This window comes from Agelaius tricolor, unplaced genomic scaffold, assembly GCF_023055355.1.
Source record: "Agelaius tricolor isolate 1412-34295 unplaced genomic scaffold, bAgeTri1.0.p SCAF_6, whole genome shotgun sequence".
Lineage (NCBI taxonomy): Eukaryota > Metazoa > Chordata > Aves > Passeriformes > Icteridae > Agelaius > Agelaius tricolor.
This window is the reverse complement of record NW_027269266.1, coordinates 46,979,766-47,006,332: the sequence shown is the minus strand read 5'-3', so window position 1 is coordinate 47,006,332 and position 26,567 is coordinate 46,979,766. Positions and strand designations below refer to the sequence as shown.

Below are 26,567 nucleotides of genomic sequence, written 5' to 3'. Positions count from 1 at the left end.
TTAGGCTTCATGTTTTCTCATATGTTGGTTTTAGAGTAGGCAAGTTGTACGATTGGGTAAATTGAATTTCCTCAGCTTATCTTAGTTTATGAGAGCACATAAATAATATGCATTAAGGCTTAATGTGTGACATAGTCCAAAGTTAGGAATTGGATTGATTCCAGGAGAGGAGTACTGGAGCTCTCTGTCACCTTTTGGAAAAATACCCCCAAGCAAACACTTCCGTAATGTCCTGCCACAGCTGCCCTCTTCCACCTGGTAGTAATCTTGCTGGTATTTACTACTTCTTCCTTTTTCACTGTTGTAGTTTCCAGGCATTCAGGTAATCCACCACCAGTACACTTCTTTTCGGTTCCTTGGAAAAAGTTGTTGTGGAAGCGGTCTCCTTTCATTCAAATGTACAATTTTTTAGTCACATGGTGGGATCTTTAAACTGTGTTAGATCAGTCTAGAGTCCTAAATAGGTAATGAGCTGTTATATGAAAATGATACGTCACTTTTTTTGTCCTTTTTCCCCCTGGCTATTACACGTATATTCCCTGTTGCTGAGAAGAAAAAGCAGACTAAATACAGAGAAAAATACATAAACAAGAAGTAAACAAAATCGCTTTTTACAAGAGTGGGTTCATGATGACTGTTTACATGAACTCATTGCAGCTGTGGTAAGTGTGGTCAAAAGCAGCACTAAGTAGGTTGTTGGGTTAGTGCTGAGGGAAGATGCGAAGCGCGAGAGAGCGATCATGCTGTTAATCATGACTAAGCTGAAATGCAGAAGGCATAGTTAGGCAGTGACAGCTGGGAATTTGAAATTTGTGATTTGGATATCCAATGACTTTGTGAAGCAGGGGGTTTAGAGTACTTTCTAGTTACTGGCAGTGTGTGGAGGCAGTAACCATGTATGGCTGTTTTTAGGGCAGACATTCACATAGCATATGCTGAAGTATCTAAGGTGAGAAGTGCATTTTTATAAGTGAAAGAAAATTTTCACAGGGAAACTGGGACACTTGGGGATCAGGTCAGGTGTCTGATCTTGATCTTTTAAGGCCAAGAGTCACAGATTACAAAGAGTAGTACTCTGAGAAAGCAAAGTCCTATAAAAGTGTTCTTTTAATTTAATGCTTTCTGCCATATTCATAATTTAGTCTTGGACAATACTATAATTTATTTATGAGCTCTTTATACAGCGCTTGTGTTAAAATTCTAGAAGCTTGGTAACAACTTCCAACTGATAAAACTGCCTTTTTCCAAAACTGGATGCCTTCAAGTCAAAGGAAAACTTAAATGGTTGGCAGGATGGTGTGACAAAAAAATAGCAATTAAGAAAAACCCCAGCAAATACTCCCACCCTCCCTCCCCCACAATTAAATGCCCTGGTTTTTGATTCCTCAAAGTTTTGTCTGCTGTTTGCAATCTATGCTAAAACATAAAAAGCAAATATATACAAATCACCTCCTTTCAAGCTTCTGTTTATCCCAGTTTTTACAGCCATGCAGCAATAATTTTTACTGGATTCATAAAATCATCAGAGCCAGTTTTATGTTTTAGGATTTGAACTCTGTCATCAAAAACATGCCTGAACAGCTAATAATTTTGTGAGTAATGAATCCTGTTGCAGTATTTGTATTTTATTGCCTCATGAGTTGAAGTCTTCCTGTGCTTTCAATACAGAAAACATTTTGGAAGTTTTCATTATTAAATATCAGTCAGAATGTGCTGCTTTTCTTCATAGGGAGTGCATGCATCTTGGGTTTGGTGACCTGCAGAGCTTCTCATGGTGTAATGCTTTTTTCTTGTGAAGAGAGTTATCACAATTTGTTCCTGTGTAAAGAGGAATGGCAAGGCTTCTCAGTAGATTGAAGCCAATGAAGATAAACTGCAGTGATTAGAAGCATTTTAGAAATACAATTAAATTATTATTAATTAGTATGGAATGTTCAACTATATATTTGATTCAATGAGAAGTTTTGCTGGCAGCAGACTTCAGTGGTGTTGATGCTCTCATGTGAAATAGGTACAGCATGATGTTCTTCTGAAGAATATCCCTACTTTGTGCTTTTTGGGTGATTGTGCCATTGAACTTTATTTGAAGTGCCTGAAAGTAAATCATAAATTGTGGTAGTACAAACTATACCTTGAGGTTTTTCTATTTTCAAGTCACTATTCTGTTTCCAAATACATTGCCGCTGGCATAACATTTAGAACAGTTTAAATGAGGCTGCTTAATACATTGTAAAGTATTTGTCATGGAGTCAGAAATGTTTATGGTGTCATAAAAGCTTTGAGGGAAACACATCAAATAAATTGGTCCACTCTGAAGGCTCACTACAGATTTTAATGTAAGCCCGGGAAATGTCTGATAGCTTTATAATTTGTGTACTTTATAAACCATGAAATCCGAAGTGAGAAGGTCTGACTTTCATGCTTTCAGGTTTTGTTCCTTTAGGAAAAATTCAGAGCTTTCTTCTACAAAGTATAAAAAAAAGGGAAATTCTGACCATTGATCTGTAAGGAAAGCCTAATGAATGACTTAGGGCATCCTAAAGTGCCGTGTTTCATAATGCATGCTACTGTGAGCATCTGGAAATGCTAATGAAACTATGTTTGATCCAGGTATGGTTTTTGGGGAAGCTTTAATTCATCAAAAATGAGCTGAAGTTGAAAAACATAATGTATTTACTAGCTTTGTGTGTCTCAATATGCTTTTCCATTACAGTGTAGCAGTCTGTTCTGCAACAGAGCAGCAAAATGGAGTGAACTCTAGTGACAAGAGCAATGGCAAGAAGCATAAGAATCCCGTTAGATATGGAAGACAATGAATTATTGCTGAGGGATAATGCAACTTTTGTTTAATCTGTGTACTGTTGAAAATGACTGCCTTTGAAAGAAGTCCTTGAATAACCTGCTTCTTAAAGTAGCCCTCTCAAAATCGGTGGCTGAGATATGGGAGTGGTGGGGTGAGGGCGTACTGGAGGATTAGTGCTAGAAGTATGCTTGTGATGTGAAGTCAGGTCAAGGGGCATCAGAAGTAGGAGGACAGCAAAGGGAAATAGAACTTTGAGAACATATTCCCTGGAGATTAGGTAACTGGAATTTCAGATAATGCAGAGAAAATATATAGATGTGTAGCCTCTTTTCAGTACAATTGTTTTCTGACTTAAAAAAAAAATAAAACTCCTTATGCGTGTATTGTGATACCTATCTTTGTGTAGAGAATCAGGATAAAATGACTACTCCTCTGCAATCATATCTAATCTCACTAAATCTGAGGTTACAGGGGCTGTAAATGATCTACATCTTCTGATTTTTGCTGTTTCAGAATTGCTCCTCTCTGCCACCTATCTGGCAGGAGAGAAAGGAAGATAACAAAATTGTTGCCAAGGTCTGAGGGCAGCTTTATGGCAGTGTGGGCTAAAATAGGACTTCATAGCTTGGCTTATTGTCAGTGAAAGAAACTGGTGGGTGAGTCTTTGGGCGACATGCAGGATCCTGGGTTCTGTGGTATGTAGCCAGTTCTTCTCTGAAAATAAATTGGTTTCTATCCTTGGTACCTCTTCTCCTGGCATGGCAGTACCTCATAAGTTAGTCAGGTATTTGCTGAAGTAGCGTAATGTGCCCTGTGACTACATAAATCCCCACCTTTCCATAAAGGGCTTTGTGTTGTTGGTGAAGGATTAGTAGGAAAGAGCAAATTGAGACACAGATCTCAGTGCAGCATTTTGGCTGCCTGTGGTTGTGCTGCCGGTAGCCCTGTAGGGACGTTCTGTGGTTCCACAGCCACGCTGTCCACTCGCTCTTTGTCGCTTTGGTTTCCGCAATGCGGGAGGAAGATGCGGCAGGCACCTAGCTCTCTCAAAGCCCACGGATTTCTTTGATGCGTTTGTTACTCCTCAGGGTTTGTTGGTTTTTTTTTTTTTCCCCCCAGGAAGTAGACCACAGAACATCATTCGTACTCACGAAGGCTAATTACAATTTTTCCTCTACAAATCTTTTCTTGGAGAGCTGTGTGTTCAAAGAACTGCTGCTAACTATTTTCTGTGCTACAGTTATGCTCAGTGTCCAGGCAGCGAGTGCCGAAATGTAGATTCTTTTGGCACCTGTTTGTGTTTGTTTGATAACATACACTTGTGTCTTTATTAATGTTGTCAGGCACGTCAAAGCCATCTGTAATAAAACTGCATCAGGAGAAGAGCATGTCAGAAAATGTGACAGTAAAATATCGATGCTTCTTAACGAAACTATTTTATTGATTAAACAGCACAATTTCAATATGTGGAAAAATGAAATCTGTTCTAATTATTTCAGGAGTTTGAGAGCAATTCCAGTGAGCCCTGAGTCTTTGGCTTGCCTATAAAATGACAGCAGACTGAGCAATTTAGTGGTATATTACGAGAAAGTTCTGTGGCATAGGAACGTGTTTGCTAGGTTTGCATTGACTGAGATCATAACAAAAGGGGAACATAAGTGACCCTCATATTTCTGGTGCATAGTTGAATATTCTCCTGGAATCTGTCATTTTTTACCCATACTCAGGATTGGAATGAGGCTGGCATATGATGTAACATACCAGTGGTCCTTGGAACATCAGGTGCATGTACGAGCAATTTCAATGTCTATTCACTGCCAGACAGATGATTTTAATAAAAGGAATTCAGGGGCTCTGTTCCTGACCTAAGATGGTTTATTTTGGGACCAGTAACTTGACATACTATTGTACTATAAAATCAAAAAAATGGAGATAATTTCAAGTAGGTTTGCCACCTCAGCAGAGAAAATAGAAAATATGGAGGGGAGCTAATGTTACATTCTTTTGTCAAAGATGAGTGTGTGAAGTAAAGCATACTGAAGTTAGGAGACTTACTAGGTCCCTAGGTGTAACATAAATAAGGGATTTTCCTAAAAATTAGTCCATAGCCTGATTTGAAGCTTGCTGGAAGTGCAGGAAGAAGAATATTGGAGGAATTCACAGTCCCAATATAAACTCTTTTCTTGTTCTGCTTCTTGACACTGAATTTCAAGCAGTCAGTCACTGGCATGGATGTCTGCCTCTTTTTTTGGCAGTTTTGACACTTTCATCAGTTGTCTCTATTCTGCTCCATATACTCTCTGGCCATTCTTCATACTGAGCCTTTGCTTTTTTTCTAAGTTGTGCCCCTTATGCAAACTTTACTTTGTTAAACTGACCCTTCTGGCTTTTCTTGGGTTTTCATCATTTGTTCACATTTTCCAGCTTTTTTTTGGCTTGCCTTCTTCTATGTCAGGTATTTGCCCCTGTTTGAAAGAGTTGAAACCTTTGATTTTATAGTCATATAGTACTGCAATTTTTAAAACAGCCTTTCTTGGTAGATTTTTGGACATTTAGTTTATAATAATCATGTTATATAAAACATACTATTATTATTCAGGATTTACCAGTTCCCAAAGCTCTTGGATTTTGTTCTGGTATCTCTTGAGGAGAGAGTGCCACCAGGTCTGATTGCATTTGTGAAACAAAATTTTTATGGTGAAAGTCAGAAGACCCTGTGCTTTTGAACTTCATGTATGGAGCTCCTGTTGGTTTATCTGGGTCCCTTTGGGGCCTCCATCCAGATTCAGTAAGCTCCATAGAATTGTGTGTGTGTTTCATGCTCCTGGAAAATGTTGTGTCCTGGACTCTCTATCTATTTATTTAGATTATTTTGGTTTTCTGGGATTAGCAGTATTTTCAATCATTTTTTCTCTGTTGCCTAGAAAATAAAGCATAGTGGGAATGACCCAGAGTGAATACCTTTAACAGTGTTTTTGTTGTCAAAGACTTGTGTGTTGGCTCTCTGACCTTTCAAATGGACTTCTGTCTATGTTGTGAGCACCATAGCACCTAAAACAGTATGTTGGATGCAGTTTGCTGTGTTACTGGGTTGTACAATGAAAGGAGGAGAAAATTACCAGAGTTCTTATGTATGGAGAATTATTTTGTATTTCATGTCTGTACAATTGTTGAATAAGCTTGGAAACTGCACCAAAAGCTGAAGGCTATGTTTTCTTTTTGTACCTCTGATTATCATGATGTCATGGCGACAGATCCTGGTCATGGATCTGGAGGAAACTGATTGATTGTAGAGATTGTTACCAACTCTGAGGCAACTAGCTGTCCACATTTCAGGACCTATACTAAATACATGATCCATATATATTTTTGTGAAATGCATCTATAGTAGCTCCTCCTAAAGACAGAAGTAAAGGAACTGTTGGCTGAAATGTCTCACTCTTGTCTTTGAAGGAACATAGTTTGCTGCCATCATCTGAAAGCTGAGATTTATTTTCTCCTATATTTTGTTTCTTTTTTTCTTGCTGACATATAGCAGGAGAATTGCCTGTATTCTGCTGCCAATTATGGATTTAATTCAGTTATTTGTTTTTCAGTAATTTGATTGCCATTAGTGCCTAGTTCACTAATTGTTCACTGTACTCTGTCAGTTTATTATGCAAGTAACATTCTGAAACGAAACCTCATAAAGAAATGATGGCTGCAGTGTGAACAGATGATGTATTGTAGTTATGAACTGTTGGTTTTTTTTCTTTTTGTGGGTTAATTTCCAGACTGGTGGACAGTCAACTCAGTTATCTCTCAAGTAGCATGAATTGAAGAAATCTCTTACCTTTCAAACACAAAATTCTGTTGTGTGGAGTCACTCTGTTTTTTAGAGGGATGTCATGTTAATAAGCTGTTTATTCGACAAATAATGGTGCCTATGCTTTTCTCAATGTCCTTGGTGGTAATTTAATTCTTGAATTCAATTGTTTGCCAAGGAGATGATTTGTGATTTTTAAAAGCATGAGTGCAAATGTCTGTAGTACCATAGACTTGGAATGCAGTGAGAGGAACTTCTTTTTTTCACATACCCTAGGTTTAATTTGACTGACTCTTATTTTATTGACTTGATTCTCTAATCTTAATCCTTGTAAATAAATGCATGAAAATATTGGCCCATATAACCCTATTGCTGCAACTCAGTCAAACATGCAGCAGGATCCTGTTTCTGTAGCAGGAAGCTGGTATGGCAGAAGATTTTTCCAAAATGTGCATCTCCATATTTTGTGGGCTCAAAAGTTCAAACCTAGCATTTGTATTACTAAGGAAACTAAGTTGGAATTTTCCCCAAATGACTGCATTATCAGTCTGCTGCTCAACTGCCCTTCCAGTGCAGTGGATAGGAAGCAACAGGATTGCATTTGGAAGACAGAGAGGCATAACACTTGTTTTCATCTTTCTGCTAAATTCAGACATTGAAACGGGTGAGCTTCTGATATATGGTATGGGAAGTTGCTATAAAAGTAATGTTAATTGTGTTTAAAGTTTGTTCTTTAGCCCAGTAGAATGACTGCAGATGCAACATGCAGTCTTGACCACCCCCACTCCTGTGCTCACTTGTGTCAGTGAAACAGAGCTTTATTGTTGAAAACTTATTTTTTTGCTGGCGTTTCTGTAAAAGCAAGAAGTGGGAAAAACCAACAAGTAAATTCTCAAGCTTAAGATGAGCGGGATGGCACTGGGCTGCTGCTGATGGCTGGCTGTGAAGTGTGTGCATGTGGAAATGGGCTGGGAGCAGTCATGGGCCACTGGAGAGCTGTTCTTCTCAGCCCTGCATGGGCTGGCTATAGGTGATGGGTGTGGTGGTCATAAAATGCCTGTTTATTTCAAGAAGGAGACCCTTTTATAAACTGGCTCACTAGTCTGCCAAGAGAGGATGTGTTCACTGAGTTCCAAGTGGAAAAACAGGGCTGCTGCCTTTTGAAGTATTTTGTGGTAGTGTCAGTGAAATACTATGACATGTTTGGTGGGGTTTTGTTGGGTTTTATTTCAGGAAGGGACAGATTTTCAGTACTTCCAAATGCCTTTCTGAGGTTATTTGGATAATTTAAGGTTATTCTTTTTCAGTGAAGGCTTTTAATAATCTTTATGTCTTTAAAAGAGGCCTTTCTAATAGTGGGAAAGGCTACAAATTCAAGTGCTACAGATAATATAAGTTGACAAGTTCTATAGTATGCTAATGTCGTCAGAAAACCCAGCAGCTTTCTCCAAAATACATTTTCCAATAGTAAAAGCAGATAAATGGGGGGGTTGTGAGTGAGAAGCATGAAGCTTTTCCAAGAGGAGAGTGGTCTGCCATGGGAGAGTAAGTTGGAGAAAGATGTGAGAACAATGAAAATTCCCTTTGTTCAAGGGTTTGGAGGTTTTGTTTTTGGTTTTTTTTTTGTTTGGTTGGGGTTTTTTGGGTTTGTTTTTGTTTTTACTTTGTTTTCTTCCGAACTTAGTCCAGCAATCCAGCACTGAATTTCCCTTCCTCATGTTCAGCTTTAGACAGCATGAATGTCCCTCTGGAAGGAGAATAGGCAGATGTCCATTTCTCATCACTGTGAAACTTTGTTAAAAAGATGAATTTGGGAAGTGAATAAAGGAAGAAAACAATACAAAAGGAACTGCTTTTAAACAAAAGATACACTTTTGTCACCATTTGTAGTGCTCAATGGAAACTAAACTGTCCAACCTTTAACTGTGGTGACCCAAAATATGTCTGTACAGTATGCTGGCAGCTGTATATGTGGTAGGCAGTGAAGATAAAGCCCAGGTTATAAATGAGTCTTCCCAGCAAGGCTTTGGAAAGCACTTGGAGTGAACTCTAAGTTGGGTAAGGAAAGCAGGCGTGGAGGGAAATGGAACTGCTTGCCCTTCCTGACTGCTCTTTCAGCTTGCATTGATACCCCATAACGTCCCCACTGATACCCCATAACACAGTGGGGCTGTGGCTGAGGTCCTCAAGCCTCAAGGTACCCCAGAGAATTGCTCCTCCTTGTGAGGAGCCATGAAGAGATGGCTTCAGGCATGTAGCCACTGCTAATCAGGCTAGTAAAAGAAACGTGAAAAATAGCAGTCCACTTTCAATACTGCATTTGTTGTAAATAACTAAAATGCCATCAGTTTGCAGTTCAGATGCTGATGTGGTTACCTGGTTTTCCCCATCTTTATTGCCAGTTTTATGATGCAGGCTTGCATGCTGCTTATTTCTTAATTCATTTCTCTTAAGGAGGTAGTGAGTCTGAGCCATCATTATAAATGTAAGTGCTGTCTCAGTCTAGTTAGACTTATAACAAAATGGATCCTATAGACAGAGTTTTGCATAAATAAAAGCATTTGTTATTGCCCTTTCACTTTCCTACCTACTGTCTTGTAGTAGTAGTTCCTGAAACAATTTCCTCTAGAGGCTGCATTCTAATTCTAATATTCTTCAGGAGGTCAATATGAAAGAAGCATAGAAAGTTTTTCCTGCTTGTTATGACTCTTGTTAAAAATGCTGATGCTCAAGGTTTCTTATTACGTGCCCTGCATCTTTATGTATATAGGCAAAATAATTTTTTAAAATATTCTTCAGTTTTGTTGGTGACTCATTTTCATGCACAAGCATTCACTGCCTGCCACAGAAGTGTCTGTTACAAAGGGAGCAGTGGAGAATGCAAAGTGCTGGAGAATGATGGCCGTGTATCTGGGAAAGGGGGTGCTGGTTACCCATCTAGCTCTTATTTTGACTGACTTCATTATTTATTTAGCCTCTGTATTCCTCAGTGTCCTCACCTGGAACGAAATACTCACCTTTTGTACTTACTTTCCCTTGGATCTTTTTTTCCCCCCATTAATTAGAGATGGTGGCATTTTAGAACCTTTTATTATAAAGAGACACAGTAGGAATATTCACTTTTCCTCTGTTGGGCTTATATTGGCATACACAATCAAGTCATGACATCTTCATAAGTTAGCTCAGTCACAGTTATTTGTGTGCAGCTGTGGAATCTTTAGCAAATTTGAAGACCCTCACTTTCCTTTGGCTGCAGTTACTCTCTGCTGTCACTGTTGGCTATTACAGACTTTACTTACTGGCTCTTTTCCAGACAAATAATGTGATAGCATGTTTCTCTTTCAGCAGGTGATAATTTTAAACAGGTATAAATAAAGATAATTTGAAAAATAAAGTCTCAACCATGTGAAAATTTAAGAGACAGAGTTTGAAAAAATTAAGAGATTTCTTTCAACTGATTGATTTCATATTTCAAGTCTAGAAACACGTGTTAATATTTAGCATATATTTAGGGTTAGTTCTAGCCAGGATAGATTTAAAATTAAAAAACCCAGAAAAAACAATACCCACCATTGTTTGAACCTGATGATAAGTGAAAGTAATTAGAACACATCCAAAACCTCCGGATTTAAGTATTGCAAACATCTGTCACCTCTGTAGGCAGCTTTTTATTTTGCAGGTGAAAGTTCAACAGGGGGGAAGTATTGAGGGGGAAGTTTTTGAAAATATTACGAAGTAGATATGACCTGTTTTTTTTCTAGGCATGTGAATCCCCCTCTAGTGCCTTTTTTAAATTTTGTGTAGAATGTATAATAGGTCATCCCCTTTTATTAAGCAATAATCCTCTGTGATAAGTTCCCTTCAATCTTTATAAACAACTAGCTCTTCTGATACAGCTGTGATTCTAAAATAATCAGTATTGAAATTGGAGTCTTTATTTATCTGTTTTATTTTTGGATTGTAAATATTTTTTACAACAGCCTTTTCAGAATATCATGAAAATGTACGTTGTAATGATTGTGTAGGCATGTATAAGAATTTAATTGCCTTCTGCATCTGTGTGTGGACTTTGTAACTTTTATTTTGAGACTATTACTTTGTATTAGAAGCTCTTATTTTTTCACTTGACTGGGTTTTTCAGGAGGCTGGAATACAGAAGTGACTTAAAACCAGGTGCTGTCTGGTTTGCTGGGCCCTGTGTATGTGAGAGGTCCTGGCTTTTGCTTTTCAGCCTTCCACTGGCTTCCACTATGGCATCACAGTTTCACTGTTGGGTGTTCCCTGGACATCACTGAAGTTTGTGACTGAAACAACCAGTTTTATGTGCACACATAGCTTTTGCTTAAATCAGTTAATTTTAGATAGAAATTTAATTTTGCTTTCTCCTTACTAAAGTTTTTCTGTAACTGCTGTAACTGGTTTTCTATAACTGCTCCACGCTGTAAGTTTCAGGCTTTTTTACAGTCTTTCTCAGCACTGCTCTAGGTTCATTTTGAGAAGTACCTGTACAAGAGGTACTCTCCTTTGTGCCAGAATTTGCATCCCATTTGCCTGCCTATCCAAGGAGGTACCAGCCGTGGATGAATGGCTGGGCCAAGTGTGTTGATTTTTTTTTTTTTTTCCAATTTTGTGCTCAGCATAAAAGAAGGGTTTAATTTAAAACATCAGTTGTCCTTTTTCTTTTCCAGTTCCCCTGGAGCACTGTGCTTCTCTGATCTCCAAATTTTCTTTCACTACTGGAAACTTTTCGGTTTCTTCTAGCTGCAGCTAGCTCCAGCCAGTCTTTCTCTTTCTTATTGTCAGTAATGCCCAGTTTATCTGTTCCTGAGTCCCTTTGAATTTTCTGATACTTTTGATATCATGTGATTACCCATTTCTCATACCTTTATGAACCAGGGAGCATCCCTATACCTGTCATGTCTTCCCTCTCTGCACAAGAGCAGCTTTCTGGTTATAAAGATTTCTTTGTTCACATCTTTAGTAGTTCCTTATGTTGTGGAAAATATGTAATGCATTTTGAATTTTGAAAAAACAAATTGACTAGAAGCATGAATTTCAAAGATTTTTTTAAATAAAATAAGCCTATGGCAGCAGTAAAACATTAATGTATTTACCATTACTTTGCTCTTTGAGAGGGAAGAATTCCTGAGAAAATCTTTTACATTAGCCAGAAGAGCTGAAAGACAATTTTTTCCTACTATAATAAAGTATAGATTGAGCTGCAGACTATTGTGTTGGATATCTGATTGTCTGACAAGAACATATATTCATTGTCTGAACAGTTGAAAGTAAACCTGCATTCAGTAAATTTATACATACAGTGTGTCAGAAGCATAAACACTCTTCCATGTGTGTCACTAGCAGTCAGCACAAGTGTTTCTTTCAGACTTCACGCTGCAAAAAAAAATTCAGTCTGATCTGTTAAAACAGCTGTGAATGTTTAAGTGTTGAATTACATGTGTTTGTCAGTGCTCAGAGGATGTCACTACCCATTTGCCCCAGTAGGTTGATACTCAGCTGACTTTAGCTTCCACAAAACCATGTGAAAATAGATGCAACTGTAGTCTAAGAAAAAATAAGAGTTGTTTTACCTTGTTTTACTCATACTCAGGTTTCTTTTATGGATACACTAGTATGTTTACACAAGTAAGCTTAGCTGTACTTTCCTGCAATTAAATTTTTGCATTCTTTGTGGTCACAAGTAGTAAAATACAGTGAAGAGAGAAGGAAACCATAAAAATGATTAGGTTAAATTTAACCAAGTAAACTAATAGAATTTCTGTTTCTTAAAAAAATATGTGTATGCACTAGTTGCACACATGTAATATTGGTGTTTACCGAAAAAAAAAAAATAAAATCAGTGTTGAAGTACCATTTTTCATTTAAAAAGAAGGGCCCCATCAGGTTCTGTTGTAAACATTCAGTGATTTCACAAAGCTGGTACAGTTAAAAGTGTCCACATTTTGGGAGAGAAAGAGATCTGTAAGTTTTATGGTACATCTTTGTGATCAGGCTTCCCCAAGAGACATTGTATAGATGAAAAACGAATTAACTGCCTTCAGTTCCTATAGAATCTTCTAAAGGACCAAGAAAACAAAAATGTGGTGGTTGTAACTTTTTTTTACCATTCCCAGTTCACATCTGGAACCTATAATCTATAATATAGGAGCAAACCCAGAAACAATGAAAGAAAGCTCCAACCTGAGATATTCTCCTGGGAGGTAATTTTATGTTTGGAACATGCTCAGAGAAGTGCTTGGCAGAAGAACTAAAGGCCATTGAAAGAAGTTTTATGTTGTGTCTCTTGAAACAGAAATAAATTTAATGTACTTAAATTATCCCTTCAGACCTCAAGGTCTGTATTACTATGTAATTTCTTTTCCCTCCCTATTGTGAATTGTCAGAGATTCCAACTAAGTATATGAAATTTGTTCTTGTACTGGTTCACATGCTTGGACTGATACAACTATTTACCATATGGAGTCATCAAGCCTTTTTCATAAGGGATTATAACAACTAAAGAAGTAGATGTAAAGGAAAATTATGCAGACATTTATACTTTGAGAGATTCAAAAAAGTGGCTTAAATGCTTTGTCTTATTTTGGTTAGTTTTATCAGGTCACTCATGCAAAATCTTCGGTGTTTGTATTGAAATGAGAAGAGCTTTGATTTCAGTAGAAGAAGGCAGAGCATTTTCAGAATAGGAGGAGGTAAGCTGATCTCGAGGCCCCTGAAACAATGTGTGTAATACATGGGTGGAATTACAACCCGCAGCCACACAGCACTGTGGAGTGGGAAGGGTGCATCAGTAGCTTTGCCAATCACAGCTTCAGCTGGAATGCTGTTAATTCTGCTGTGGCAAGGAGTCGGTGCAGTCTGATATTTGAATCAATTGTTGCAAGATACTAAATGTTTGCATACCGAGGAAATTACTTCCACTGAAATTGAAGCAAGTTTCTCCTATTGCATTTGAACCCTTGGCAATCCCTAAAAAAGTGACTATCCAGAAGTTAAACACTTGGGATATATTTTTTACAGCTCAGAGGATAATAGTGAGGCATGTTGATAATGAGTGGAAGGAAAGAATATCCTCAAGAGGAGGTCTTCTAACAGCTTCTTTTTACCAATGTCATGCAAGTAATTTTGGAGTGCTCTATGAACGATGCTTGGACAGCCAAGTGCATTGTCATTTTCCAGGGATTAGCCTATTAGTTGTTACAGTGCTAGTGGTGGTACTCGCCAAAACCAGGGGAACTGACTGTCTTAATTATCCCTGCTCTTTGACTTCATGCTTCAAAAGTTTTTTATGTGGAAAAGCCTCTTGAGGAGGAAAACAAGTGTTACAAATAGTTTTAAAATACTTATTCTAGCCTCCCTTATGAAATATCCACAAGGGTTATATTTTGCAGTTGTGCTTAGACTTTACAGCAAGATTCAACTCTTCTCTTCTTAGTCCCACACACTGAAAAAAGGATCCTTTACACTGAACAGGCATAGGTGGGAGGCAAATTGAGAAATAGAGGCAGAGATCCACATTCATGCAGCCAAACAATAAAACCCTGATGATACAAAGGCATGGGAGACATGCCTTTGTATCATCAGGGTTTTATTGTTTCAAGAAGGTAAATGATATTCTTCCTAACAGTTAGTGGGAAAGTATTGCCACATACAGTTATTAGGATATCGATACCTTTGTTATGATATTGATAAACCTAAAGATAGTTCATTGATTTTTCAGAAAGTTACAGGATTAAGAATTCCTTTCAAATGCCTGTTTTACTTTGTGTTTAATTTCCTGGTTTGTGTTTTTAGTACTTCCCAGTATTCTTGTCATTACTCTTAGTTGTCCATATCATGAGTGTTTTTAGGCAGCCGTACGAATAGCAAACTAATGTGTCCTGTATATGCATGTGCAATGTACTGGAATGTCAACATACTTCATTTCTTAGGCTGTATGAAAACATCTGTGTGCCAGAGCCTTCAAAAAAGCAATATTCTTGTCATGCTTTGATTGTGGCTAGAGCATGAGAGATGAAAGATTTTTGGGTAGACGAGATAGCCAAGAGTCAGGCCAGTCCTGATAACGCATGGGAATTTTCACTGTGACCTTCTGCTCTCAACAGCTTGAAGGAGTGTAGAGCAGATTTGCACACAGCGGACAGAATATTTACAAGTGTTGGGTTTCTCTTTCACTGTTGGTTCAAAAGCCATTGTTGAAAAGATCCATCATTGACTTTCTTCTGCTATAGCTATTCTTCCTTTGATTTTTTTTAGAATTGGTGACAAGCCTCTCGCAGTAAATGAAGCTTGATTCTGTAAATATTTTTTGTTAGGTAGAAATACTTCGGGACATGTTACTTTTCTAGAAGTAGAAGTTTTATTAGTCAAAGAAGTATGTTTCAGGGAGATGGTGGTTTTGGAAGAGTAGGATGACTGGAGCAGGTTTCATTCAGCTGGCACTCAAGTCCTGCCCTATTGTTCCATTCTGAGTTGTCAAGCCACCAGTATGAATGCTGGAGGCTGCTTGTTTATCTCAGTATTTTTCAATTCTGTCAGTGCCTTGGTATTTTGATTTAGTGAGGTCCTAATGTTTCCCAGAACGAAGGTTTCCAAGAAACTAGACCCTTTGTTGAACCTAGCAGTTGAAATTTTGGCAGTTCTGTCAGATAATACCATTTAGAAGACCATTAGTCTTTCAAATTCTAACCTTTGGTTGAATAAAAAAAAACCCATTACGTGTAAGGTAATATGTGAGCAATTACTGTTGGCAGCCTTTGCACCTGTCTTTGGCTACAGTCACATACAAATGTAAACAGTTTCTGATTTTTTTATTCTTCTATATCTCATCAGACTGGAAGCTGGCTAAAATTTGTCTGACTTTAAGGTGGTAATGGTTCAGATAAGGATCGAAAAAAGCCATATTAAGGAAAAAAAAATGAAAAAGCAGTAAACTCCCTCTCTATTCCTTGTTCTTCAAGTACACTTCTAAAAGAAAATTCGAGTTTTATTTATCTTCTTGTGGCTTTGAATTTGAATTTTCAGGAGTAATAGTGTATTTGGATACTTTTGCAGGAGAAAACAGGCAAAGAAAGACTTGTCCAGTGGCAAGAATTTTTTGCTTTTTAATAATTGCTCTGTCTTTAAATGGGTGGGAAACTCAGGGTTAGGAGATAGAATTAAATATGTAAATACAATGCTCTTAAACAAGAAGTGTGTGGGTGGAGGTGGGTTTTGGGGATTCGCTTGCTTTTTTTATGAGAAGGATCTCCAAAGCTAGAAGTTACAATGATTAGTATTCAGGGCTGTAGTAGGATTTAAAGGGTTGGTCTAGTCCTGCTGGTTTAATTGTTGTGTAGTTTCTCAGGCTTTACCTATTTTGAGAAGATGAAATGGGAATGGGGAAGTAATAAACATGCAACCTGAAAAAATAACACACAGCAGCAAATGTTGTAAGAATTACAAGATAATGTGGTTTTGTATGTTTTAGGAAGGTGTGTTAGGCCAGAGAGCTCTTATCTCTCTCCTGGGGATAAAGAAGGAGGGAGCATTGCTTCCCTTTGTATTGAATTTCACAGAATCAAAGAATAAGCTGAGTTAGAAGGGACCCACAAGGATCATTGAACCCAACTCCTGGCTGTGCACAAGACTTGTCCATCTTCAGACCCCTTTGTCACTTGGTTGTTTGGTTTTTTTTGGTTTTTTTTTTTTTTTGGATTATATTGTTGTAGACTGAAGAATTTCCTTCTAGTTAGAGAAGATCTGGTGGTTGTTAATGGGAAATACAAGGTCCTTCAGATGGCCAAGAGACACATTCCTTTTCTTGGCTGGCTGCACTCGTAACAGGGGATACAAAAAGGGGATCTAATGGTGTTGGTGTCACTGCCTGTGATGGCAGGGTAATGCATTCCAGGGATAACAGATTTGCCTCCAGGCTGTGTTGAAAGTGGATTAGTGTAAGCACTGGTTTTCCTAATACTCCATGCTCTCAGCTCTTTTTAAGTACCAAATTCACCACGGACTTAAATAATTAGAACACAAAGAAATTACAATGTTCTTCCTCCTTTTTCTTGTGCTATTTCCTTGTATCTTTTCCTCCTTTTCTTTTCCTCCCTCATTTTTGAAACAAACAAGGAAATTAAGTAGCAAAACTCCCTTAGTGCAACATTGCAGTTGAGAATGAAATTGTCAGGATGGCTGCTTATGGTTCCCACAACCATAATAACTAGGCTAAATTGCATAAAACATAGAATATAGCAATATGGAATATTTCTTATGACACATTATGTATGCTGTGGGAGCCATCACTTTGAAAATCTTGACTTCTATGTTTTTAAAATATCTTTTGAAATTTAGCATTAATGTTTCTTTTTTTTTTCCTTTTGCATGAACATTTTTTTCTGTGTCCACTGGTGATAAAAATCAGCTCATGAATGCCACCCTGATATCCCTGTGAAAAATGCATAGCAATCAGTCCTTCTTCTTTATTTAATGAAAACTGTTACAAGGAGAAATAAATTACATTATGCAGTGAAATGAGAAGGCTAAACAGTGAGCTCCATTACAGCCACATTGCATCTCAGTACATTCTTTTAAATGATCCTGGGTAAATGTTTTAGAAAAACAGGTTGAAATATTACTTCCTTGGCTTACAGACAACTAAAGGGATACTTAAATTGCATTTGTATTCTGCTGATGCGTGTCATGCCATTTTGTAATCTAGCAAGCCCTTGGTTTTTGTACTGCTGTACAATTAACATTTCCTGTGCCAAGGCTGCACCATGTAGGTATCAGGAATGCTACTAAAGCCCTGACCTGAGCAGAAGTGAACTCTCAGTGGTTGCTGAAGCTAACCTTTGCAAGCTGCTATGGCAGCGCAGCAAGTCTTGCTCTGTTCGCTACTGCTGGGACTGCTGGGACTCCTGGGCTGTGGTTGTCTCCTTTTGGTCTGCTTTCCATGTCATCCTTCCTTTAATCTGTTTGATTTGATTCTAATGTTTGAATGTTTTAGCTTTCAGAATGAAGGCCTCATATGTAACTTGCAGGACCAGGAAGACTGATCTGATACTGGCCATGTGAGAGTCTGATTATTTCTGTTTAGTTCAAGAAGACAGATTCATTTTCAGTGTCAACATTACTGTTATTCTTCAGGTGTTCTACCATCCTCCTCCTCTTATGAGTCCCATTTAAATCAAGAGGAGTTTGTATGGAGCAGTAGGATCATTTATAACTGACAGCTGGGTATTGTATTTACAGTGATCTTGTTTAACTTGCTATAATTGGAGTTCAAGTGCAGAAACTCTGTTTGGTTTTATCCTATTATGGTAAGAAACTGGAATTTCTGTAAGGGTCTGTATATTTGGTGTCCAGCTGTCCCTGGAGGTTTATGAATGTTTAAATGTCCTTATATTTTTTGTTATTCTTTATTCTATATTCTGATGAACAGAATCATGATAGGTGTTTTCTGTTTTTAGTCAAGATTGGGCTTTCTCCCTAAACATCCTTACCACATCCTTATCTCATTTTGGTGGATTTGCTTCCTATATTATGGTAGCCCCAGGCAGCTCCTGTCAAAATGTGGAGGATTCTGGATATAAACACAGTTTAAAAAGTATTTCCCTCATCGAACAGGATGCAATCTATTTAATTTGTTAATTCTAGTTAAAATGGCAAATTAAACTTTAGAAGCACAGTGCTATCTGAAATGCTTTAAAAACAGTTACAGCTTTATGTGGCTTCACAGGTGTTATCTTTGCAGCTGCTGGCAATTTTGAATTGGTGTTGGAAGGTGTAATGTGTTGGTAGCTCTGACTCACACAGCTTCAAGACTCTTTGTTTATAGGTCAAGGTGGGGTTTACTGTTGGCAAACCCAACTATTTTTATGGTCCTGTACTAGCATGGAGGTACTAACTTGTACATTTGTTTTCCGTGAGATGGCTGTCTAACTCTGAAGCTCTTTTAGGAGAACCAAGATTCAGAAGAGGGGTAGAAAGAAGAGAGAAATATTGCTGTTCATTGGTGGCTTATCCATTTCATTTTTCTCTGATGCAAGAACTATCCCTTAGATGTAACAATGAGATCACAGGCTTGAGGTTGGTTCAGGTCTCCATGCATGCAGGAGCTTCTGAGGATCAGGGCTCTTGTGGCCCACTTCTCAACTTGAATCCAACCTAGTTTTTTGGGTGCTGTTGAGCCTTTAACATATTGGACTGCGTGGTGCAGTTTTAGGAGTTGCTGATGGACCTGTGCTTGGTCCTTCCTAAATAGTGCATATTTTCTGAAGATGTTACTTTGCTATTTAGAAGACAGCCTGTAGTGTGCCCACAACTTCTCAAACTGGAGACAGCCATGAATCTAATTAAAAGTAAATTCCAGAACTGAACTTACTGATAGATACTTTATTTTTAAGGTATGCAACAGTTTTATTAATTTTCTTTTCTGCTGGATTTCTAGGGGAAGAAATGAAACTTGTCAGATTATTATGTGTATATGGTACATGTGTATAAAAGCCAATGCTCCTCTGTGAGAGCAGTGAAAAATCACCTGTGCAGCATAGAAGGCTAGGCAATAGCAAAAGGAAAAAACTTGAGCCCAGTTAATTCTGATCAGCATACAGAAAATGAGCTGACAGTTGAAGTATGAGGTTTTAAGGAGAAGAGAGAGAAGGTTGCTCAAAGATACAGCTATTTTAATTGATTTTGGAAAATAGCTAAACTACCTAGCAGCTGAAGCGAATATCAAATATATTTTGTTGTAAAATTAGTTTTTCAAATCCTCTCAAGTTGTTTTACAATATGGCCATAACTTATACTGTCAGGTGATTACTCATTTAGTCAAAAAAAGATATTTCTTATGGTAGTAAATGTTTTTGATATTTTTAACTGGGATTTTTCCATTTCTGTAATGGAGTGAAAATTTTCACTCAGTTGTATGGATTTTTTTTTTAAGTCATGCATTATTGAAAGTTCAGTGATTCTCTAGCAGAGTTCCTAGTGTGTGGTTATTTACACTTGCTTCTGATGGTATCTGCTAAAATTTGGAATATTGCTGAGCTTAGTTATAGTCAGCACCTATACATAACAAGCCCCTGGGTGTTTTAACCCCATTTTGAAACAGAGCATATTTACTAGGGATTTGGGGCAGAGGGGGAAGGAGAGGGTGTGTCTTCTATTTATTTATTTATTGAAAGTCATACTTTATAAACTGGATGTCATAATTGTGTGATTTTGAGATATTGTAGCACTTACCAAACCTACTGTAGCAAGCTGTTTTGGGAATAGTATATTTGCCTTATTTTTCTGTATGAAACTGCAGTTCTCTTTCCCTCCTCTCAGTGTCTCAAATTGTACAGCAGATAAGGGATTTTAATCAGTATTTGATCAGCAGATTTATTTTGCTGTAGAGTGTGTCATAAATTAAGCTAAGCATACAGTAGATTACTTATATTGTCCTTTGCATAAAGTTCTCAGGCACATAAGTTTTAACATCAGAAGAAAGAGTCATAAATCCTTGCCATTGCACTTTGGCATGTTACAATAAAGGATGCAAAGGATAAAGTCTTCATTTTCCTTTAGGAAGGTTGATTTGCAAGAAGGATCACAGATCTGAGGAGAACTGGGATTACAGTGACAGAAGTGGTTATTGACTTGCCCTTTCTCATAGTTGTGTCATGTTTCATCAGCCTTTGAAAATCTTGAAGGTATCAAAATAAATCCTGAGGCTCGAATGGCATAGTGTTACATGCGAAGAACTAATTAACCAAAGGGACTTTGTGCTCTACACAACAGGATGGTTTCAGTTCTTGGAAGGGCAAGGTCAGCCTAGACTCTAAATATGGGTACATAGGTGAAAAAACATTAATTCACAGGTGAATTTTATAAAATGTTATTCACAGGTGAATTTTACAAAATGTTTAAAGGGAGAAAAAAAAGAGTAACTGGATTATGCTGAATTCCACCAAAATATCCATAAGCAGCCAATATGAAATTTTAGCTAAATTAGGGCAACTGAAGTTTCAAAGTACTCATCAAATTCTGAAATCTTAGAGATACCTTCTTGAATGATGAACTTTTTTTCCCCAAAAAACTTTAAAATGCAAGTCCCATTTAACAGTCTCATTTAAGGACCAGACTGGAACTCAAACCTGGAAATACATCTTTACTTTAAAGATTTTGTAGCATAGAGCTGTCTCTAATATATATCATAATAAATTCCTACCACCTACATTTTTCTTCTTCAAATTTCATGCAATATATTCTCCCCTGTGATTTTGGTGTTGTGCTTGATAATGATGTTTTTGTTTTCCCTGCTACTGAGCACAGCAATGAAAAAAATGTGATGATATGGCCATTCTGCAGTGGAAATCAAATGTATTGCAGGCTGTAGAGCTTTGGTCCCACACCTCTCTCCTGTAATTTAAATTTCAGTATTTTTAGGTCATTGATGTAGTTAGTGGTTTCTAGTGCCAAGTAAGACAGATTGTTTCACTGCAGGTAAACACAATTTTTGATATTATAGGAGGGTTTTTTTTAAATCATATTTGAACTTCCGGAGGCTTCAATCTGTATAACAAGATTTAAAGTACTGGAAAAGCTCACTGGTTTTCTGATTGTTTTTTGAATGTCCTTTTGGATTAAATATATATATTTTTCCTAGTTTAAATTTAATAGAACATATTCCTTGGAGACATTGGCTTAAATATTTGATTTCTTCTGGGTATTCATTGCTCTTTTATTAGTTCATGTGTCATGAAGCTTTCTGGCTGGGTGTATGTGCGGTGGCCAATTATGCTTTTTACAAAACTGCTTATCTCTCTCATAAATATATCATAATTTCTTTCCTGAAAAACACAATCAGACATTGAAACACTTTTTCTGCTTTTTCTTTTGTTCACAATATCACAGGGAGCCTGGAATTACCCACTGGAAAAGGCAAACATAATGTTGAAACCACAGGGTTTCTGGCAAGATCTTTTCAGAAGCCAGAGCTGCAGATCTGTGAACTGGCATTGCCTGTTCTGTGAACCTGAGCTTCTGCCTTTTTTTCTCTTGACTATTGTAACTGTTTCTGAAGAGGATTTCTTCCTCTTGCTGGCCATGGGGGTGACATTGAAAATACCTGACTGGTATTTCATAGTTGAATGTCTTCCTTTGTTTCTTCAGCAGATGATTGCAATGTGTAGCACATTGTCTTGGTGCTGCTAAGGAGAAAATGTGGTGTATAACAATACATATTTTAGGATGTGTTTTAATCTCTTTTTCACATGACAAGGGAAGTGACAAAAGTTGTAAAGCTCAACTTGTCTTTTATTTCTACAAGTGAGCATAACTTGGAGTTATTTGGCACTGCAGTGCTTGGAGCATTATGCAAAAATGTCTAATGCTTTCATTGGCTTTTGTAACATGCAGTTAATCATTAGGCCTTTTGACTTCTAATTTATACTTATTATTGGCATTTTTCTTTATTTCCTTTTGAAACCATGGCAACAGAGTATTGAATACAATCCACAGCATACTTAAGGCTTCTTTTTGTAATGTATTGTATTTATTATTTAACTGCATTGCCTGAGACCAGACAAAATTGCAACCAACAAAATGGGATTTGTGTGTTTTCATAAAGTACAAATAGCCTATATTCAAATGTAAATATATATAGATTAAATACATTAAAATGTATTTTCATATAGCTATTTATATCTATTATATCTGTTTATAGTTTCTCTGTAGTATTAGGGCAGAAAGATAATGCCTCTGCCTTAATTTTCTTTTTCTTCAGAATAAGAACCAATAACGAGAAATATTCCTATAATGAGAAGAAAGGCACGTGGATCTGATGTTAAAAGAGCCATTCTTTAGAGAGTCAAAGTGAAAAACAGACAACCTCCAGACTTGATTGAAAACTGTGAAAATCTTGTCCAAATCTTGCAAGATTTTAAACAGAAGAACAGTTTATAGCAGAATGAGTGTACTTGATAAGACTTGGTCCATGTAAACTGTTCTCAGTGTTGCTCTACAAAATGCACAAAAGAAGTAATCAACAGAGAATTTGTATTCCAGTGTATTTTCTGATAAACACAATCAAAGAAATTTTAGGACTGTTCCATTGTTGATAAAGAAAAACTAATAAAATTATATATTAAAAAGTATAAAGCCATCTGGTACTGGGAACTCTCAAAGAATCTATCTACCCTTTGTGGGTTTTGATAGAGGAGACTTGGCTGGAATATGAGCTTAGAAAACTTACTCAGCATTGAAACAAGCTTGATATGAGTTGTCTTTGAGTTTGGAAAGTATAATTGCACTTTCTGAGCAGCAGAGTATGCGAGGGGTTGTCTCATAGTGTATGGTGGTGCTTTTTTGATTTTGTTTTTTAATCTTTATTGCTTTTGGTTTTGTTGGTTTTTTTTTTCTGGAATGAAGAATTTTACTTCAGCTGCAGGCTGGTTTTGTTTCAGAAAATGGCCTTAGGAAAACAGGATTAGCTGCTATGTTTAATTCTGGTAATCAAAAGAGACTTTTGGAGGAAAATAAAGTAATTTTTTTTCTGTCAATTCTTATATGAAAGCTTTTTGCTGTTTTGCAGTCAGTGTTTGTGTGCCAAGGCAATTCTAGTTGTTAAGCTCAGGTCTGTTTCATCAGTGTAATGCAGCTTTGCTCTTAGCTATTATTTTCTTTCAGGATTTGCCAATTAAGCTAGTGCTAGTGAAAATGCACCTAATTTGTCAAGAAATGGCAGGATGAAATATAGGGGCTATTATATAAATTGGGAAAGAAAGAGATCAGGACAAGCACATGTGAAATTCGATGATATTTGGTCAGTTCCTGATGTATTTTCATCAGTTTATGCCCCCATCCCCTGGTGATGATGGAAGAAATGTAAAGCAATTGCTCTTAAGTTATGTGCCATCTATTTACTGTTATGTATTTTAAAATACTGTGCTAGTAGTGTTCAAAATTGTTTTGTTTCTTTTGTTTAGGGTTATTGTGGGCTTCCCCCCCCCTTGGACTCAACTGGTTTGTGGTTATTAGTGAATGATGAAGGATGGCTTAGCTGGCTGCTCGTTTATTACCTGCAGTCTACTTAGACTGAATTCTTCAAAGGCATCTATGCTCAAAATGCAGGTGCACAGTGCTTAGGTTTTCTAGTAAAATCCTTAAGCTTTAGGAGGAGCTGAGTAAAGAAATAAGTTAACTTGATCTTGTAGTTCTATGTGTAAAGCAAAATGGTCATAATCTGTAGCTACCTGATTGAAATAGCAAAGAGAAGGCATTGAAAGAAGAAAGAGTAGGGATGGCTTGACTTGTAGAAAAAAGAAATGTTTCAAGAACTTCTGTATTAAACTCATCTATACGCATATATTCTATAAAAATTAAAATTCCACCAGATTTCATTATGCATAGAAGTGTATCATGACATCATACCAGCAGCTTTAATTATCTCACTGAGCTTGTGCTGGGTATCTGTAGCCTCATCAGTTCAATTCAGTGGTGGCTCCCACACTCTGGCTGTTTACAGTAGCTCTGATTTGCCCTCAGCACTGCTGAGACCCCTCTGCAGGGAGCCCAGGTTCATTTGGGCAGTGCTGTTGATCAGGGTTTCATATTGAAATGATAGTATTCCTTCTGGGATGTCCTTGTGTTATTCATTGTCCTTAAACTGGTTTTAGATTTTGTGGAAACAGAGCTCCTCTGGTGCATTCACCACTATGTGTTGATGGGTGGAGGAACATGTGTCCAGAGTGTAGTCTTGGTGACAAGGGAGGAAATGATGAAGCAGACTGTTGATTGGCAAAAAAAAAAAAAAAATACAGACTAGAGGTGGATAGTGATGGAAACAATGCAGACCCATTTAGCTGGCAACTAAAAGGGATGGGCTTCTTTAAACCTAACAACAAATGATGAGGTGATATGCAGTTAATTCCCACAGAAAGACAGAACTATTGTGAAATCAAGAAAGCTAATTAAACTGGAGGGCAATTACTGGCACAGTAAGAAAAATGTGTAAAGTATTTGATGTGTACGATGGGGTAATGGAGATGATGTCCTGACAAAGCAGTGAGATTCTTGAACATCCTTACAGCAAAATTACTGAAGCATCCTCCCTGGACATCCTCTAGTCATAAAATAAAGCTATTGGTCTCTAAAGACGACTTTGTGATATAATTATCTTCAGTATCTGAGAAATAGACCTGATTATCTGGGAAGATGAGTTTTGGTTCCTCTTTCCATTTGAATTGTGTATTTGCTCATGCTGGCTATTGTATCCATTATGGGATTTAAGGAAAATGACTTTTGTGTATTTCAAGGAGATGTGCATGCATTGAGGATGGCTTGAAACCTCACTGTCTCTCTCTTTGGACTCATGAGTCTTGTGCTGTTTTCTATCACCTAACAGTGAGACCAGTTAATTTAATGACTTTGATTTTAGGGAAATTTGTCAGGTTTTGTAGGGGAATGAGAGAAAATTTGGCGTATGTGTTTGAAATGCACGAAGTGGTGTTGAAGGCTGTTCTAAAGCAAACAACTCATTTCAGGAGTGCTGATTTGTACATCTGATTAGCTTGTTAAAAGTTTGGGTGTTACTCAGTTCCTACAAAAGTTGTGTGATTGACATTTATTAGCCAGATCACTCAGCCTCCTATCTTTTCATGCTGATCCTGGAAGACTTCAAATGATCATTGTGACAGATAAAAAGAGCTTTTTTTTTTTTTCCAAGCCTTATCTTAAGTATTAAAACAAAGCAGACTCTCCCTATAGGCCATCTATATTTATTTTTCTGGGTAAAGCTTCTAGCTTTGCAGAAATATAACAAGCTGGAGGGAACATCATTATTACTTGTCTGAAGATGATGACATTGACATGAGGTCGTCTGACAGGGGATTAAAGTGGAAAAATATTGGTGGCAATCTGTTAGTAACAAGAGGATCTCTGAAAAAAAGGAATCAGGTGGAAACCACAAAAAGTTGGTTTGCTTCTGGGATTTTTCTTTGGTTGTTAAACTGTTCTTGAGAATCCTTGCTGTTATTTGTAAATACTGGGTTTCACATGCAGATTGGGATGAGAGCCAGTGCCATTCCAAGATAGACGTTTCAGCTGGGAGGCTGCTCCACATTATCCAGTTGCCTCTTTTCAGAGACAACTGTTTCTTCTATAGGATTTGAAATCTAGTTCAGTGTGTTTCAGTCTGCCCTGTTTTCATCAAAGTTTGGCTGCCACTGCCTCTGATGGTTGATTTCTGGCCTGTTTAAGCTGGGTCAGGGGCCTCTGCACGGTTGCTTGTATGCAGATGCTCATGTTTTTTTAATTCATGGGAAAAAATAGCATCTGCTGACAGTCTCTGGTAAAGTGCCATCAGTAAATGAGTCTAAATAACCTTTCATTTGCAAAGGTCTGTGGCATGTAGGAGCAGAAAATGTAGGCAATCGCACTATTAAGTTTTTTAGTGATGATAAAGAGGGGACAATGTGAGGAGGAGGAGGAGGTGGGAAATAAAATACGACATCAAACACTTCAATTACAAATATTTTTGCGCTGTTTTTTTAAGGTTTAGTCTTCAGTCTTTTAACAATCAGTGAACTTGTAGGGTTCCATGCATTTCAGAGCTTTAAGCTTGGTGGGGTTTTTTTTGTACTAAAGCATTTTGATATGAGAGCTGGTATGGATTATTATCCTACTATGCTAATACACTGGCTTCCAAGTGCATTTGTGTATTTCTTTGGGAAATGTGGGAAAACAGTGAAAAGGAGCACACAGTCCAATGATGCAAAGACTAGGACTAGGACTAGTCCTAAAGACTGGGAGATGGACAACTGAGTAGTAGTGTGTTCGATCTAAAACTGCAGGATTTATTTTACTTGCCTTTTTTGTGTTTGGTGGTGGCGTTGTTTGGGGGTTTTTTTGGTTTCGTTGTTGGAGTTTTTGTTGGGGGTTTTTTTTTGTTGTTGTTGTTTTGTTTTTTTTTTT

The 26,567-nt window shown here is 37.4% G+C and overlaps 1 protein-coding gene across 18 annotated transcripts in view; it reads left to right on the top strand.

The window, feature by feature from the left end:
* Window positions 1-26,567, top strand: part of ARPP21 (cAMP regulated phosphoprotein 21) — a 142,696-nt gene that overhangs the window by 7,058 nt on the left and 109,071 nt on the right. The window lies entirely within an intron of this gene.